The sequence below is a fragment of the Passer domesticus genome, chromosome 3 (genome assembly GCF_036417665.1).
Source record: "Passer domesticus isolate bPasDom1 chromosome 3, bPasDom1.hap1, whole genome shotgun sequence".
Classification (NCBI taxonomy): domain Eukaryota; kingdom Metazoa; phylum Chordata; class Aves; order Passeriformes; family Passeridae; genus Passer; species Passer domesticus.
Genome location: NC_087476.1, coordinates 8,060,170 through 8,075,428, shown reverse-complemented (window position 1 = coordinate 8,075,428; position 15,259 = coordinate 8,060,170). Strand labels below are relative to the sequence as shown.

The 15,259-nt window shown below is 39.6% G+C and overlaps 1 protein-coding gene and 1 long non-coding RNA gene across 7 annotated transcripts in view; one reads left to right on the top strand and one right to left on the bottom strand.

The window, feature by feature from the left end:
- Window positions 1–15,259, top strand: part of KLHL29 (kelch like family member 29) — a 387,198-nt gene that overhangs the window by 207,642 nt on the left and 164,297 nt on the right. The window lies entirely within an intron of this gene.
- Window positions 872–10,386, bottom strand: LOC135297891 (uncharacterized). Of its 2 annotated transcripts, none has more exons than XR_010359818.1 (3): window positions 10,232–10,386; window positions 5,840–5,972; window positions 872–1,178 (listed from the first exon to the last, which is right to left on the bottom strand). It is a non-coding gene; the product is annotated as an uncharacterized LOC135297891 (long non-coding RNA). The 2 variants fall into 2 exon arrangements; XR_010359817.1 differs by lacking the exon at window positions 872–1,178 and adding an exon at window positions 5,644–5,736.

Below are 15,259 nucleotides of genomic sequence, written 5' to 3'. Positions count from 1 at the left end.
AAGGACAGGTGCCCAGCTGATTGTATAGATGAATCCAAGCTGGAGTTTTCTGTGTTCTTACTGCATTTAACCATTGGCATCCGTCTCCAAGTTGCATTTCAGCTCTGTATCTGGTTGAGAAGAGGTTAGCCACATTTTCTGTTAGTTGGGCAGGAAGGAAGTAGCCTACTTTCCTTTTTTCCCAGGTACCGTAGCAGAGTCCTCTGCTACTTTGCATAAAGTTCCCTGTGCTCAGATGTTTGATTTATCCTAGTCCTTATGCATTAATAATTTCCTTTTCTCTCATTTATCATCTCTGGCGAAGTTAGAACTCTTCATGCAGATACAGATTGTTCTAATAATAAAAATAGCAGTAAAGATAAGTCTTGGTGCTTCTGCTTGTTCTGCAACAGCTTTTTCTGGCTGGAAAAGTATCTTTCACATACATCAGGAAAGTCCTAAGCACAGATTTAGGCTGAATGGAGAATGGATGTGAAACATGTTGGAGTGAGTCCAGAGGAGGTCACGAGGATGGTCCAAGGGCTGGAGCACCTCTGTTGTGGAGACAGGCTAAGAGAGCTGGGTTTGTTCAGCCTAGAGAGGAAAAGGCTCACGGGAACCTTAGAGCTTCTCCAGGACCTGAAGGTACCTAAGGAAAGCTGGAGAGGGACTTTTACAGGGATGTAGTGATAGGACAAGGGGGAATGGCCTTAAGCTAAATGAGTGTAGGTTTAGATTGGATATTGGAAAGAAATTCTTCACTATGAGGGTGATGAGACACCTGAACAGATTGCCCAGAGAAGCTGTGGATGCCCCATCCCTGAAAGTGTCCAAGGCCAGGTTGGATGTGGCTTTGAGCAACCTGGGATAATGGAAGGTTTCCCTGCTCAAGATAGAGAAATTGGAACGAGGTGGTCTTGAAGGTCTCTTTCTTCCAGGCCAAACCATTCTGTGATCCTGTGGTTTGCTTGAGACTGCCCTTTGTGTTTGACCTTGGGTTTTTAATGTATGTCAATTTTCCTTTTCACTTGGTCATTAACCTTTAACAAGAAAGAAAGATGAGGGGAGGTTGGAAATCCAAGTAGGTGATCTCTGCTGATCTTTTTTAGACAAGTGTGTGGTATCCTTAAGGAGATCCAGTGAGCAAGTGAAGCATCATTTCCCCTGTGCTTGCTGTCCTTGGTCTCTTTTCTCCCTCTCTAAAATGAGATAAAAAAATAATCTCATAAATATTCTTTCTTTGCTGCCTGCATATAGTGTTTCTAAATTTCACTCTTCGCATATATTTCTTTCTTCACAGCCCCTCAACTGCTATTTGGTCATTTATGCAGGGAACCTGTCACCATTGTGACAGAGCCATCGTCCTACAAAGCCATTTTAAAATAGTCTTTTTCTGTGAGCAGAACAAGAGGGGTTAATGCTGATGACTTCTCCTTTGTCTCAGATTTTAGGTATAGATCATGGTGGACATTTTGTTTATGTGTTTCTGCAAAATCAAATAGTATCCCAGCTGTACAGCTCTATTAGGCATGTAAAAAAAATAGGCAGGTTTATTTTGTGCAGGTTTGGGGTGTGTTTAGTCTCACACCCTTGAAATACTATAAATATTCACAGGCATTTTTCAAATAACATCAGATCTAATAGATATTTAAAGTTACTAAACGTTAGATGTGTTATTAAACCGATCTTCTGAAAAATACGTTCTTCTTCTCTTGTAATTAATCTCATTAAAAAGTCTTTAGCTGGTATGGAGAAATAATGGATCTTTAATGTTTTGTTTGATATTGAAAGCAAGTTTAATAGTGAGACATTAAAAAGTAGTTTTAATGTGCCACTCAGCATGCATGGTGATCACTTGCAATCCATGATGCCTAATCTAAAGGTGATGAAAACTTCATCTGGGGCCAAAAAGGTGCAGGAGGAATGTGCTGAGGGAGGATGGGATGGGTGACTTGGCACCTGGGGGCCAACATCTTCCTACTCCAAATGGAACAACCCCAGTGAGAAGCAGCTCATCTTGCCTGTCAATAGTTGTTAGTTCAAGAAGTCACATATCCCAGGCTACCAGTGTGTGGTCCCGTTTTATAAAATATATACACATGTATTCCCAACTTTTCTTTTTTATGGTAGTTCTCATAATTCATGAAAATGCTAAAAATCCATCACCTGAACTATTCCTGTTTCAAAAGTTAGACCTAAAAGTTTCTCTGCAAGCCAAGTGAGACTGGCCACTAAATGTCTCTGAAATATCTTGTAATCACTGGAAACAGTTCAGCTGGGCCTTATTCAGGCAGATGGATCTTACTCCTCTGTGGGTCTTGTTCAAAGAGTTTCCCTGTCTATTCTGGGAATGGGAACCATCTATGACAAATATCCAGAGACTACTGGATTGTGTTGGAAGAAGCCTGTGAGTCAGGCAGCCACCTAAGGATTTGGTGTTGGCAATTTAAAACCTTTCAGATTAGCAAAAAAAGAAAAAAAAAAGAAAAAAAAAGGAGAGAGTAACTTAAACATTATTCATTGGGGTTTATTGACAAAGTAAAAGACCAGCTAATTCTGCCAGGTTGTTGGGCACCCTCTGACAGAGGTGAGAAGGAGAGGGTGAAGGTGGTATGTTGGGAATAAGGTCTGTGATATGGTCACATGTGGCATCTTCTCAAGTAAACCAAGGAAGAGTGGTCGAGCTGAGAGGGCAGCCCAAGACAGCCACAAGACTTGGGCTGGCCCGTGCCAAGGCTGTCTTGTCTCAGGGGCATTCATGTCTGGATGATCACCTCATGGGGAGGAGAGGAAGGCTTGGAAAATACAGAGGTGCCTTTCTGCTGATTGTTTGGTTTATCAGTGCAAGGCAATTCTGTACATAAATGTGGAAGTAGGAGGGAAAAAAAAAAGAAAGGCCGCCAAAATGCACAAATATAAAAGGGGAATTTGCTGTCTGGGAAGTGGTACCTGGAACAGGAGCTTTAAGTCAGCTGGTAGGGAAGTCTGGTGACAAATACAGCTAAGTACTGAACTGGGCTCCTTGACAAGATTTTGAATTGTCTTCTCAGGAGACCTTTAAAAACTTGTGGTGATGGGACATTGACAAACAGCTTTCAACTGCAGGAAGGCAGGTTTAAATTAGACGAAGGAAGAAACGCTTTAAGGATGGTGAGGGAATGGCACAGGCTTCCCAGGGAGGTTGTGGATTTCCCCTCCCTGTAGATGTTTAGGGCTAGGATGGATGAGGCTTTGAGCAACCTGGTCTAGTGGAAGGTGTCCCTGCCCATAGCAGGAGTGTTGGACTAGATGATCTGTAGGGTTCCTTCCAACCCAAACCATTGTATGGCTCAGTGATAATGAGATGTGTCTCGTATCAGTGTCAGCCTGGAATGGGAGAGTGTTGGCACTGTGCAAGCTCAGCCCTGCACCTCCATTCCTGCTTTCATCTTCCTTAAACTGTAACCTATTTCTTGACAAATACTGTCTGGATATAAAGAAATATACCTGACAATTATGATGGAATTTTTGTGCTTCTAGAATTGCTTTGGCAACATCTGTTTTTTCTAACATTTAAATAGAAAAAGCATTACAAGCTTTCGTTTGCAGTTTAGGTAGCTGGGAGTTCAGGTGGAAGAGCCTTTGTATCATCCCTGCGCGTTGTTAAAAAGACATGGGGAAATTGGCAAGAAAACAACCTGCTTAATATTAAGAAATGGGACAGAAAGTGCACATTTTCTTGGCTGTGTTATAAGCTGGGTTTGGAAAGTCATACAACTCTTCACGTAGCCTCTCTGAGGCTCAGTCTGATCTCTCTTGGGAAGTTTTGGAGTAATGAAGAGAGACAGAACGATGTAAGTGCTAAATATTATTGTTACTCTCATTTATTCTGTACACAGTTTTTTATTTAAATGCTACATTTTTCTATCTTCTTTAAGAGGATTACAGGGGCATTTTCTTTCCCCTTTTCCTAGAAAAGGGGAAGTTTGTATAACTAGTTTATTGGTACAAACTGGAACCTCACAGATTTCACATTGCTTCTTAATAAATTGCTACATTACATCATCAGCATGTTTGTGAAGAAAATCCACGTGTAGAAACAGCAGGTAAAATGTGTGGGGCCAAGCAGATAGCCTGGTCTTGGTGGTGATACTGAATACTGTGGGCTAAGAAATATTAAGTCACTGCGACAGAGCTGAACACAAAGGGATATCTTCCTCTTTCTTGTGGCACAAAATCAATGTATAGCATCAAGACTGTATATTGACAGCTTGATTATAAAGGACACTGAATATACTTGACCCTGGAATAGCACCAGAATGGAACAGAACAAGACATTTATACAGCACCAACAAGGCTAGCATGCATTAAATCCTGCTTGCTATTCTCAGTTACATGAGATATTTTTAACTCTTGTTGCCATTACTCTTTCTTTTTGCTTTCTGTTTGCTTTTCTTCAGCATTTTGGCACTCATGCTTCCTCCACAGGTGTAGCTGGCAGTTCAGCTCTGTGACAGAGTTTGTCAGGACACACCACTCCTTGCTCACCCTACAGATCTTGCTTAGTTTGTGGGGGTAAGGCACAAGCTTGCCATTGAGGCTGGGTGAGAGCCAAGTCTTACATGAGTTTTGTCCTTTTAATTTCTTGTAGCAGGAGTGAGGTAGGTGCCATGGGGAGATTGGCAGTGTCCACACGCAGACTGGGGCTGGTCAGAGCCACTGCAGCAGAGCTGGTAGGTTTCCACCAGCAGGGTCTCCACCACCCTGCTGAGCAGTCTTTGACCCTCTGAGCATAACAGCAAAGGAGCAATCCCCATGGCATGTCTCTCTGCCTCCCTACATATGTTTTCCATCCTGTTTCAGGTGTTATGTCCTCTCTTAACACCAACTGTGAGTTAACTGGGCAACAGTGCTGGTTATCCTACCCACTTCCAGCTGGAGTACAAGACAGGGGACTAAAATGAAAGACCATAGTAAATACTATGATTCATTTCATCCAAAAAGAACAGAACGCTAAAAATGGTAGCAAGAAAAATCTCTGCCTTCTCTATTTTAACTTTGGATAGCTGCAGTTACTAAAAGCATATTAGGCAGTTGCAAATGAGGGAGGAATTAGTCTGCAGGGTAATTGCTAAAAATGGATTTGGCGCTACAGAATTTGTGAGAAGTTCCAGTTTTCACAGGAGAGTGTAACCTCCTGCATGTGAATCACTTCTGTGGCTTTGCTTCCTACCTCATTACTGCCTGACCCTGAGCATTGCAAAACTTGATCTCTCTTTTGCCACAGAATAAACCACAGTGACATGATCTGCCACCTCTCCTTGACGTGTTCTGCTTCCAGTTACTGTTTCCTCTGTCATTTCATTGCTGGCATAGTTCTCATAATACTGTTATCTCTGTTTCATTGTTGTTGCCCTTATTTTCCTTTGGCAGTGAGCACAAATTTCAAAGAAATGAAAGCTATCTCAGCTGTTTCCCCAAGCAGAGCAGTCTCACCAGCCTGGCTATCTGATACACCCATCCCAAATGGGATTTTGTTCACCCTTCTCTGCACATCTCTTTTTTCTTACCATCTTCATTTCAGGAATGACTAACTGATGGGAGTCTCTCTCCCAAAGCCAAGGAGACCCAAGCAGCTGTATCATTCCTTTTTTCCTTTTTCCTTTTTAATTTTTTTCTCTTTATTTTTTTTCTTATTTTGAAGGGCTAACATTTAGAGATACATCATTCATGTTTCTGCAGTCAGTAAGCAAAGGTCAGTCTGTGCTGTAAACAGAGCTGTGATTGTGGTACAAGTCAGGACACCATCCAAGCCTTAATCACAGCAGCTTGCAACAAAAACAGGGGAGGTGCAGCAGGATAAATGTCATTTGTGGCTTACTGTGTGGCTGAGGATCCAGCATCAGCCTGGTACCAAGGAGCTGGAGTCACACTGGTTAAGTACTGCTGGGGGTGCTGCAGTTGTAATTGCTTCCCAGTTATTGCCCAGATATCTTCTTTGGTTATTTCCCCCCCTGTTTGCAACAGATCAGGAAGAAATAGAGTTAATAGTTTGAACTAAGGTGAGTACTCATCATTCCCCTCCCAGTCTCAAGCTTTCAGGCAGGCACACATTCAGCAGGGAGAAGTTGCCTTCCGTGATCTCAGTGACTGTTTCTAGAAAATTTAAGCAGGATATTAGATTGCTATTTTACATTCTCTCAGAGCTGCTAAAGCACAGTGTGGATAAAGTTGAGTGCACATCCGTCAGAAGAGGAAACATTATCCCCTTTTTTTATTATTTAGAGAATATTGGTGCATACAGATGAGCTTGGCTCTGGCAAGTCACTTAGGAAGAAAAAAAACTTCAAATCATTGGAATCCACTTACCATGTCATTCTCCCTCTCAGAGCAACTTTCAGTCCTAGGATCTTTGTAGGAAGCAGTTATATAAATTAGGGAACTGAAACATGTTGTGTTTATGGGTATATTTGTGTAGTACCCATCACAAATTGCAGCTGTCTCAGAGGGGGATTTTGCAGTGCTTAAGAGGTGCACCACATCACAAACCAGATGACAGCACACAGGGAAGAGAACCTTATGCAATTAGAACTACAATTTGCTACAGAGAATAAATCTGGCAAACTCATCCCTGTCAAGTTGTTTATCTGTTTAGCTCAGTTGCATTAACAAAGAGAAGCTCAAAGCACTGTCTCCTTTTGTGCTGGGGGTTTCAGCACACTGAGCTAGAAGATAGTCCCTAAAATCAATATCTTAGGATGTTATGATACAAGACAAGAGGTGGATGAGCAAACAGATGGAGGGAGCACAACTGAGACCTTTACATTTAACATAATAAGCCATGGTCACACCATCTGCCTAACTCTTCTGGAGTGTTTTGTAGTCAAATTCTCACGTAAACACCCCAATTCTTGGGAACATTGCCATAAAACCTTTACTGACTGTAGGGAATCAGGATTTTCACTTAAATCATATTTCTGGAATACTGTTACAAAATTGCACTTTTGAATATTTTATCCATGCCTTTGGTCTAGAAATAATCCATCAAATTGTGATGGGATGCATGCTGTTATTAGAGCTGATTTTCCTGCTCTTGTTTGTTGTTGTAATTTGTAGAGAAAGGCCATAAGTTAAATCTCTAATTCACAAGTTTTAATGTAAATCATATCCCATTACAGTACATCATAGTGATATAATACAATATGTTAGTTTGCCCTAAGTGGATGTATTTGTCTCTATTTTCTGGCTCAGATAATAGTTACCATCTGGGTGTGTGTTAATTTTTTGTTGTTGTTTCTTTTAATCATTTGTGTTGCTGCTTGTTCTAAAGCCGAAAATGACTAAAATTTGAAGCTGATTTAGGAAATTGCCTGAAGAATATCAAAAGGAACATCAGACACTTTAAATGGTTCACATTCTTAACCTATTACGAAGAACATTTCAGTAGCCTTGAGGCAAGTTCCTCCCTTCCTTCTCCTGTATCTGTCTTTGGATATCTTATCAAATCAGCAGCATTGCGGTTGAGCATGAGGGAGAAGGGCAGAATCCCTAATTTCAGACCCTTTCTTTTATCTGGACTTAACAAATACCAGTATTGTGAAGGGTTTTGGTGTCCTCCACCCCCCATTTGCAGGATGCAGAGTGATATGTCCAGCCTGACTCCAAATCCAAGTGGATCTGGAGTCAGGCTGGACATTCCTATTTCTGGCTGCTGTGAGCATTTGTGCTGCAGTCAGTTTTGTCTTAGGAGTCTGTGCATATAGCTGTAACATTCATTATCTGTATATTTTTATATGCATGTGTTTTGTACATCCTTCAGGCTGTTTTATTCAATCTCTTGCAAATCTCTATGCCAAGCCAGTAACGACACATCATACGAAGGAATGTAGATGCCTAATTTGCACCTAAATTTTATGTTCTAGTGAAGATGTCCCTGTAAAGTAAGTGCATAAATTCCTTATAAAGCCACTGGGGAGAAGCAGTTTCTTTGAAGGCTCCCAAAGAGCGATCTTTTCTACCTGACTTCGACACTTAAGTTGCTCTCAGTAGTGCTGTGATCTTTTTCCTTCTGATGAAATCTCAGGGATTTGAGGCATGATTTTTTTTTCTTGTTCTGCTCTGGTGCAAGGTGACTGTGGTGGTCAAAGATCACAAGAACACACTGATTTAAATTTGGCCTCTGCTGGGGAGCAAAGTGTGTATATTCAGTAGTCTGGTTTGGGGCACCTATGAAAATATTTTAGATGTCGATTTGAAGAACATTAATGTAGGCTACAAACTTGCACATGTTTAGATAAGGAGTAGATGCTTCACAGCATTACATCTGCCTTCTGACTGGTTCCTCATGCACAGGCAGGCTTATGGCTGTAAAAGCTTTGTGTTTCAAATCCTTTAACTTTTAAAACCTGCACACATACAACCCTCTTTACTGTGTGCACCCCTGTCCTTGGTGCCCAGTGAAGCTGTGGATGCCCCATCCCTGGAAGCATTTGAGGCCAGGTTGGATGGAACTTCGAGCAACCTGGTCTAGTGGAAAGTGTCCCTGCCCATGGCAGAGGGATTTGAGCTAAATGAAAGTTTAGATGCAGCTTTCTAGACTGCCTTTGAGCCCTTTACCCAATTTAATTTTTCTCACCACACACAGAGCATGGGAGAATTTATCCCAACAGCTTTCCCAGACAAAATAGAAAGTGTAAATCATATTTTCTAATTATTTCTATTCAGACATGGAAATCCAAATCACACAGTCCCTAATGATGTTACACACAATGAAAGGAAGGGCCTTTACCCAAATACTTGACTTCATTGTGTCATGATTAGAGGCAACAAATAAATGAGAGAAAACAAGGGTTTGGTTAAATGGAAAAGTCATGGCTATTTTCTCTCTTCAAACTGTTTTGATATGATAAACTGTGAAAAAAGAAATTACACAGGAGAAAACACTTGAAATTACTACTGGTGTTGTTAAACAATACCATTTGCTTGAATATCTAATGTTCAGACATCAGTATTCGTCAGAAGCAGTCTTGAGATCAAATCCTCAGAGACTGACTTGAGTTTGAGAAGCATCTTCCTTTGCTATAGAATTTTGTTATTTACAATATGCCTCTGACGAAGGTTTTTGGATATAACAAGATTTATCTGGGCCAAATACATGGCCACATGATAGATGTATATATGTCACCATCAATATAGATCAGCATCCAAATCGGACAAAAGGAAAATAAATTGAAAATTAAATTGCTTGACACCTATCCCAAATTAAATTCTTTTTCTGTACATACTAGAGTTAAGCATGACTTTGCCCATGCTTTTAGGCTCTGTCATCTCCTTTGTATTTGACTGTATAAAATATATCAGATGGAGTGGTGCAGTTTATTCAGAAGTTCAAAGGTGGGGCACAGAAGCTTCATGTATCTGCATAACAAAGCTTCTATTAAGTGGAACCAGCCATACTGCAACAGAGAAAGTGGCCAAGGGCCTTAAAGTAAATTAAAATGAGCCATAACAATTGGAATTCACACAAGAGCATAAAGGATCTTCTGAAGATAAATAATACATGCATTAAAAAGTGTTGAACAGGAATTAATGTGATAATGGAGATTATCTCTGAAAAGCAAAAACAAAATCATAAAATAAAAATGAGAACATTGGGTGAAACACAAAGCTCTGTGACACCATGCCTGTGAGGGCTTCACAGGAAAGGCACACCTCCAGCCTGGCTGCTGCCTGCACAGTCTCACAGGACACCACTGCATTTTAATTACACGTCCCTGAAATGGGCTGGTGCAAGCTGAACTGGCTTAGGTTTGATTGCAACAGAGAGAAGTGTTCTGGTGCAACTGTGAGTTAGTGGTTTGGGTTATTCAGCTGGGGGGGTTGGTTGTTTGTTTCATTTTGTTCTGTTTGTTTGTTTGTTGGTTTGTTTTAATGCACAAGGCACACAAGACTAAAGAAAATCAGCAGAATAACCCAATCCTTCTGAATATTGGCAGTGAGGTCATAGGCAGGATGTCCCTGTTTACTCCATAGGCAATATCCATAGGCTGTAATGGAACAAAAGCTGTAAGAGTCTGTTCTAACATAGAAATACATTATCAGTGTTCTAGACTGTTGCAATAAGAGTTTTGTTAGGTGAGTACCCGCTGGTATTCCCATAAAGGACTTTGCACTGCAATGAAGAATGTGAGAAAAGCCATCCCTGACTGATCAAAGTCACAACCAATACACAGAGCTCAGGTCTGCTTTTGAAACCACCCTCCACCACCCCCACCTGGAAGATTATCCAAATGATGCTGGAAAAGCTCTGACTGGTAAAATCCTCGAGGGCTCGTCCCAAGGTCACCTGAAGTCAAAGGGCTTGTTTATGTTGACTTGATGAGTTTTGGATCAGATGCCTTGGCTCCTCACACATGTGACATGCAGCTCCCTAATTGTGTGCACATAAAAGGAGAGAACATAAAAGCAGTCGAGTTTCTGTGCCCGTGATTGTCCTCAGTGATGCTTGGTACTCTTTTTCCAGAAGAGCTTCTGCCACCTTCTCACTCCAGGCTGTTTTGATGACTTAACAAGGAAAGCTCCTGCCATCAAACAAAGCTCATCCAAATACACATTTTCCTTTGATGCATCCCAGGTCTCGAACTGAATTTCTTCAAAAGCAATAAACAGAAAAAAAGAGAAAACAATTATCATCTTTGTGTGTAGACATCTGAGCTTCTAAAACAAAGCTTGCTTTCATGTCTTCCAAGTGTTCAAGGCTGGAAGTAGGCTTTTGACCTGATTCTCCAGGGAAACTCCTTTAGAAAATAACTTACTCTTTGATTTCTTGTCAGGGTTTTATTTCATGCCAGTCTTCCTAGACTAATATTATAAAAAGGACAATTTCAGGAAATAGCCTTGAAGCTGTAGAAAGGATGCTAATAGTTCCAGAAAAAAAAGAAGTTGAGCGTCAATTGGAGAACACAGAATTAGCTGAAAAAATCAGCATCAGCAGACATGCAGGCTGTGTGTCGTCAATACAGTTTCTTCACTCTGGTGGATATGATACACCTTTTGTTCACATTACTTGTTAGAGTGGTTGTCAAATTTATCCCCACCAAGGACAGCAGGAGCCTGCATGCTCAGGGATGGGAGTAAATACTTTACAACAATAATTTTCTCACATTGTCATATTATTTTATTTTACTCATGGAAATACATTTTTCATCCAGTGGATTCTCTGGTTGTAAGATGCAGTGGAAATATTTCATGGCTGAAAATATTTCATCCTGCTTACTATATTTTATTTTTGAACTTCCTTGAGAAGTGGCTCAATTCTGAAGAATGATGAGCACATTAATGCTCACATTGAAAACCTGGACTGCATGAGTTTTACACAATTTTTCTCATTTTCTCTTTAATATTGCCTATCATTTACTCGGACACAGGTCTCTGTAGATGGCTGACATGGAACTCAGAGCCATAAGACCTGGCTGTGCTTCTCAAACCACTTCAATTCTTCAGTCGTGCATGGAAGGACTGAATCTTTCAGACAGGATCTTTGCATGTTCTTTAGGTGATGACACTGATAAATAAGGAAATATTTGAGCAGCACTACTTCACAAGAAGACAGTAAAGACAAATAACCAAAGTTCTGTTTCACATAAATGTGAAAATTGCTAAAAATTATTTAGGGGTCAAAGGAAAAGGTACTATTTCCACATCAGAAGTTAGCCCCTTTGGGAATACCCAGAGTATTCCTTTGCTTTAAGACAGCTCTCCAGTCTTTTTACTCCTCACACATATCACTTTCCACTGTATTTTATTAGCCCAAAGTCAAACTTATCCACCATTTTTTTCCAATAAAAAGCACTTGGAGATGATCCCTTTCCATGCCATGCAGTGGTGTTTGTTAGTAGTCTGTTGTTTTCCTTTTACCATTGACTGTTTCTGCAGTCTATGATACATTTATTTCCTCATAACAAATTCAGCCAAAATATAAGAGATTTAGTTTCTCCATATATTTGTAGAGTTTGGGGCCACAGGTGATGCATGTGATTACCTTCTGAAAGGCCATAGAGTTTGATCCAGTGGTCCTGGAACAGATCCTGTACTTAATGATGGACAAAGAACATGGCCTGAAAATATCCGTCATTCTTACCCTAATTCATGATGCACAATCCTCTTTGTACCTTATAGTATGTTCCAGTGGTTAGCTAATTGCAAAACCTTCATCTTATTTCCTCTCTGAATGTACCATTCTACAGCTCCCAACAACTGCATCCCTTCAGTCTTTGTCCCCTGTGTTAAAGAATTACAAGGCTTTTGCCATTGTAAGGTAGCACTATGCTTTGATAAAGTCTCCTCTTATCATTTTTAGTGTTGGAAGACATGACAGAGAAGGTATTTTAGAGTCAGAAACCAAATAATGTAGCCTTTGAGGAAGCCTCTGAGGAAGCCATGAGCTGAATTACATGTAATTGTTTATGCAATGCAATTTCAGGGACATGACAGTCCTTTTAGTGTCATACTGTAAAGATTCTTACTATGCCCTGGAGGAAAACCTGACAGAAGTAAGCAAACAAAACTATTAATCACAAATCTATGGGTTTTTTTTCTTTCTTCATATAAAAAGGTGTCAAAAAAAAAAGCAATAAAACTTGTCATTTGTTCCATCATTCCACCAGAAAGATGCAAACTGCATCACCCACGCAAATCATACCTGTGTTTATTGTGGAGGAAAGTGGTATTAAATCCTAAAATGGAGCACAGATAATTATCATAGATAATCCAGCTAGTTCTAATGTCAAGTCTATTTAAAAAGGTCTTTTTTCTGACCTAGCAGAACTGAAAATGTTTGTGAGAAACAGGAAGCTTTGTAATGAGAGGAAATCTTTAATTATGTGACTTGATGAAGCAACTCTGAAAGTTTTCACTTAAAACCTCAGTATCATTTAACCTCCAGTTTGTTTAGGTAATTACTTGAGACAGAAAGTTTAATGAAAATTAAGCATGTTAAATTCAAGGTAGATCCCACATGGACTCTGCCTTACCCTTCTTGGCTCACATTGTCTGGCTGTTTGGGGGTTAATGCAAAAAGCCTTTAAAAAAACTAAAGTTACAACAACATTTTAGTGCTCAATTGAAACCAGTATCAATTACAGGTAAAACTCTACAAGTGCTGTCATTTCTTCAGGTCTAAGTCCAGGTGGCAGCTTGTTTTCAAAAATGCAGTTGGATACTTTGGGGGCTGTTTGGGATCCTCCTTTTGCCTCTTCTATCTTATATATATGATCAGTGGTGAGTTTCTCTGCTTGCAGTGATGTATTTGAACTGGGCAGTAGTTTCCATTCCTAATTCACCAGGTTCTGTAATGCCTTTGAAATTTTGTTTTGAAAAACTGTATCCTTTGCAATATCATTGCAGTCCCATAAATTCTTAAGCTTGACGTTCTTAAGAGTGCTTGAAAGTTCTCTCACTTGCATTAAAAAATATAGATTGTGTATATCAAAGTCTCCTGGCTTTATAGATAAAGTACTTTGAAACTTTATATTATTAGCATGGCACACTTGCTTGAAGTACTAAAATAGTCTCTTCAAGTGTAGCTTCTTCTATTAAAATCCTTCTGTTTGATTCGTGTAACTTAAAATTTTAATTAACATGTTTCATAGCCCTGCCAAATATTTAACTCCTCAGTTATATACTCAAGCAATCCCTTAGTTATTAAACAAACAAAATATTGATTACTTGTGTCAGAATCTTCCTACTGTCATAAAGGCAGATACCTGCCATCATCCAGTTCAAAATAGCATCAAGGTTAAACTACAAGCAAAGTTTAAAGCTGGATAAATTATTTTCTGTTACAGGATTTTTTTTTTACAAAGTTGAGAGACAGAAAAAAGTTTGAAAAGAGTCTGAACATGGGTACACAAGGAGGTCATCACCTCTAAAAGATGTAATTAACTGACAGTAATCCAAAAAACTTCACTTGGAGTTTCTCAATGTAGCATTCTTTTGACATCCTCCTCATTCTTGTTAAGTTTGCAAAAGACACCAGTGTGTCATTTATATCATCATTTATAATAAGACATTTCTTCAGAGGAAAAACTCTGTGGTTTACAATTACATTGTTCTGCAGGAATAAGGTGGGATATTTTTATGGATGAGCTTATGGCTTGAAATAACTGAGGTTGCTGCATTCTCAGTGTACTCAATTAAAGAGTTAATTTGTTGGCATCTTCTAGGATAATCATATTTTGAAGGGGAGAGACAAAATTGTCTTCAGTAGAGTCACAGAATCACTCTGATTATAGACATCCCTAAGGAAAGATTTTTGCTTGTCTGGCTTGGGAGAGTTTTAGCACCTTATTAAATTTAAGTTTATAGTTTCAAGTCTCACAGTGGATATTTTATATGTGACAAGAAAATATTTACTATGTTTAGAGTACTTGGGAGTTTCAGGAGATGTCTGTGTCAAAATACAGAGTAGTAACCAAGTTTCCTGAACTTTTACTGTCCTTTCTTCCCTTTTACTGCTTACTCCCATTTCACTTTATTCACTGGAGGTTCTAATTCTTCCCAAATTGCTGTATTGGAATCTAATTCCTTCATATTGCTGTGCTTTGAGAGTCTTTACGTTGATGAACAAAATTAGTCTTTTTAGCAAGTAATTACTTAAATTACTTTAATTATATAATAATGTAAGGTCAGCAACAAAATTATATATACTTTAGCTGAATTGTTATAATGCTGATGACATTAAGTGCCAAGCACTAACTTCCATCCTGTCTCTCCCAAAGCCAAGGTTTTGTACAATCCCACTGCAGTTTATTCAGCATAATTTAGTTTGAGGTGTTTATCATCGTGGAGATAGCCAAAAAGGTATTTGAGATAATTAGTTAAGTGATTTTATAATTGCTGAAACATCTGTTGGAATTAATTCTGGCAAGGTAGCCATTTTATAGAAGTAAAAATATTCTCATAATACTTTTGGCAGAATAGCTCCCTTGGAGTCCTTGAAATGGCTGTGGGGAAGCATTTGGGGCATTGAATTAGTCTTTGGGTGCACAGTGCATAAACTGGCTGCCCTTCTGCCTTTCCAGCTCAGGCAGACATAGCCAGGCTCAGTGCAGAAAGCCTTTAGCTGCTCATATTAAAACTCTTCCAGCTTCTTCAGCCCTGGGGTTCTTCTGCAGAGTCTGAACAGTCCCTGCGTTCCTGGGGCGTTCCCTTTGTGCCTTCCCTGACCTCACATATGCCAGCACTTCAATCCTTTCACTTCTTAGGGCTCTAATGAGATTTCACAGATCTGTTTGTTTCAGGG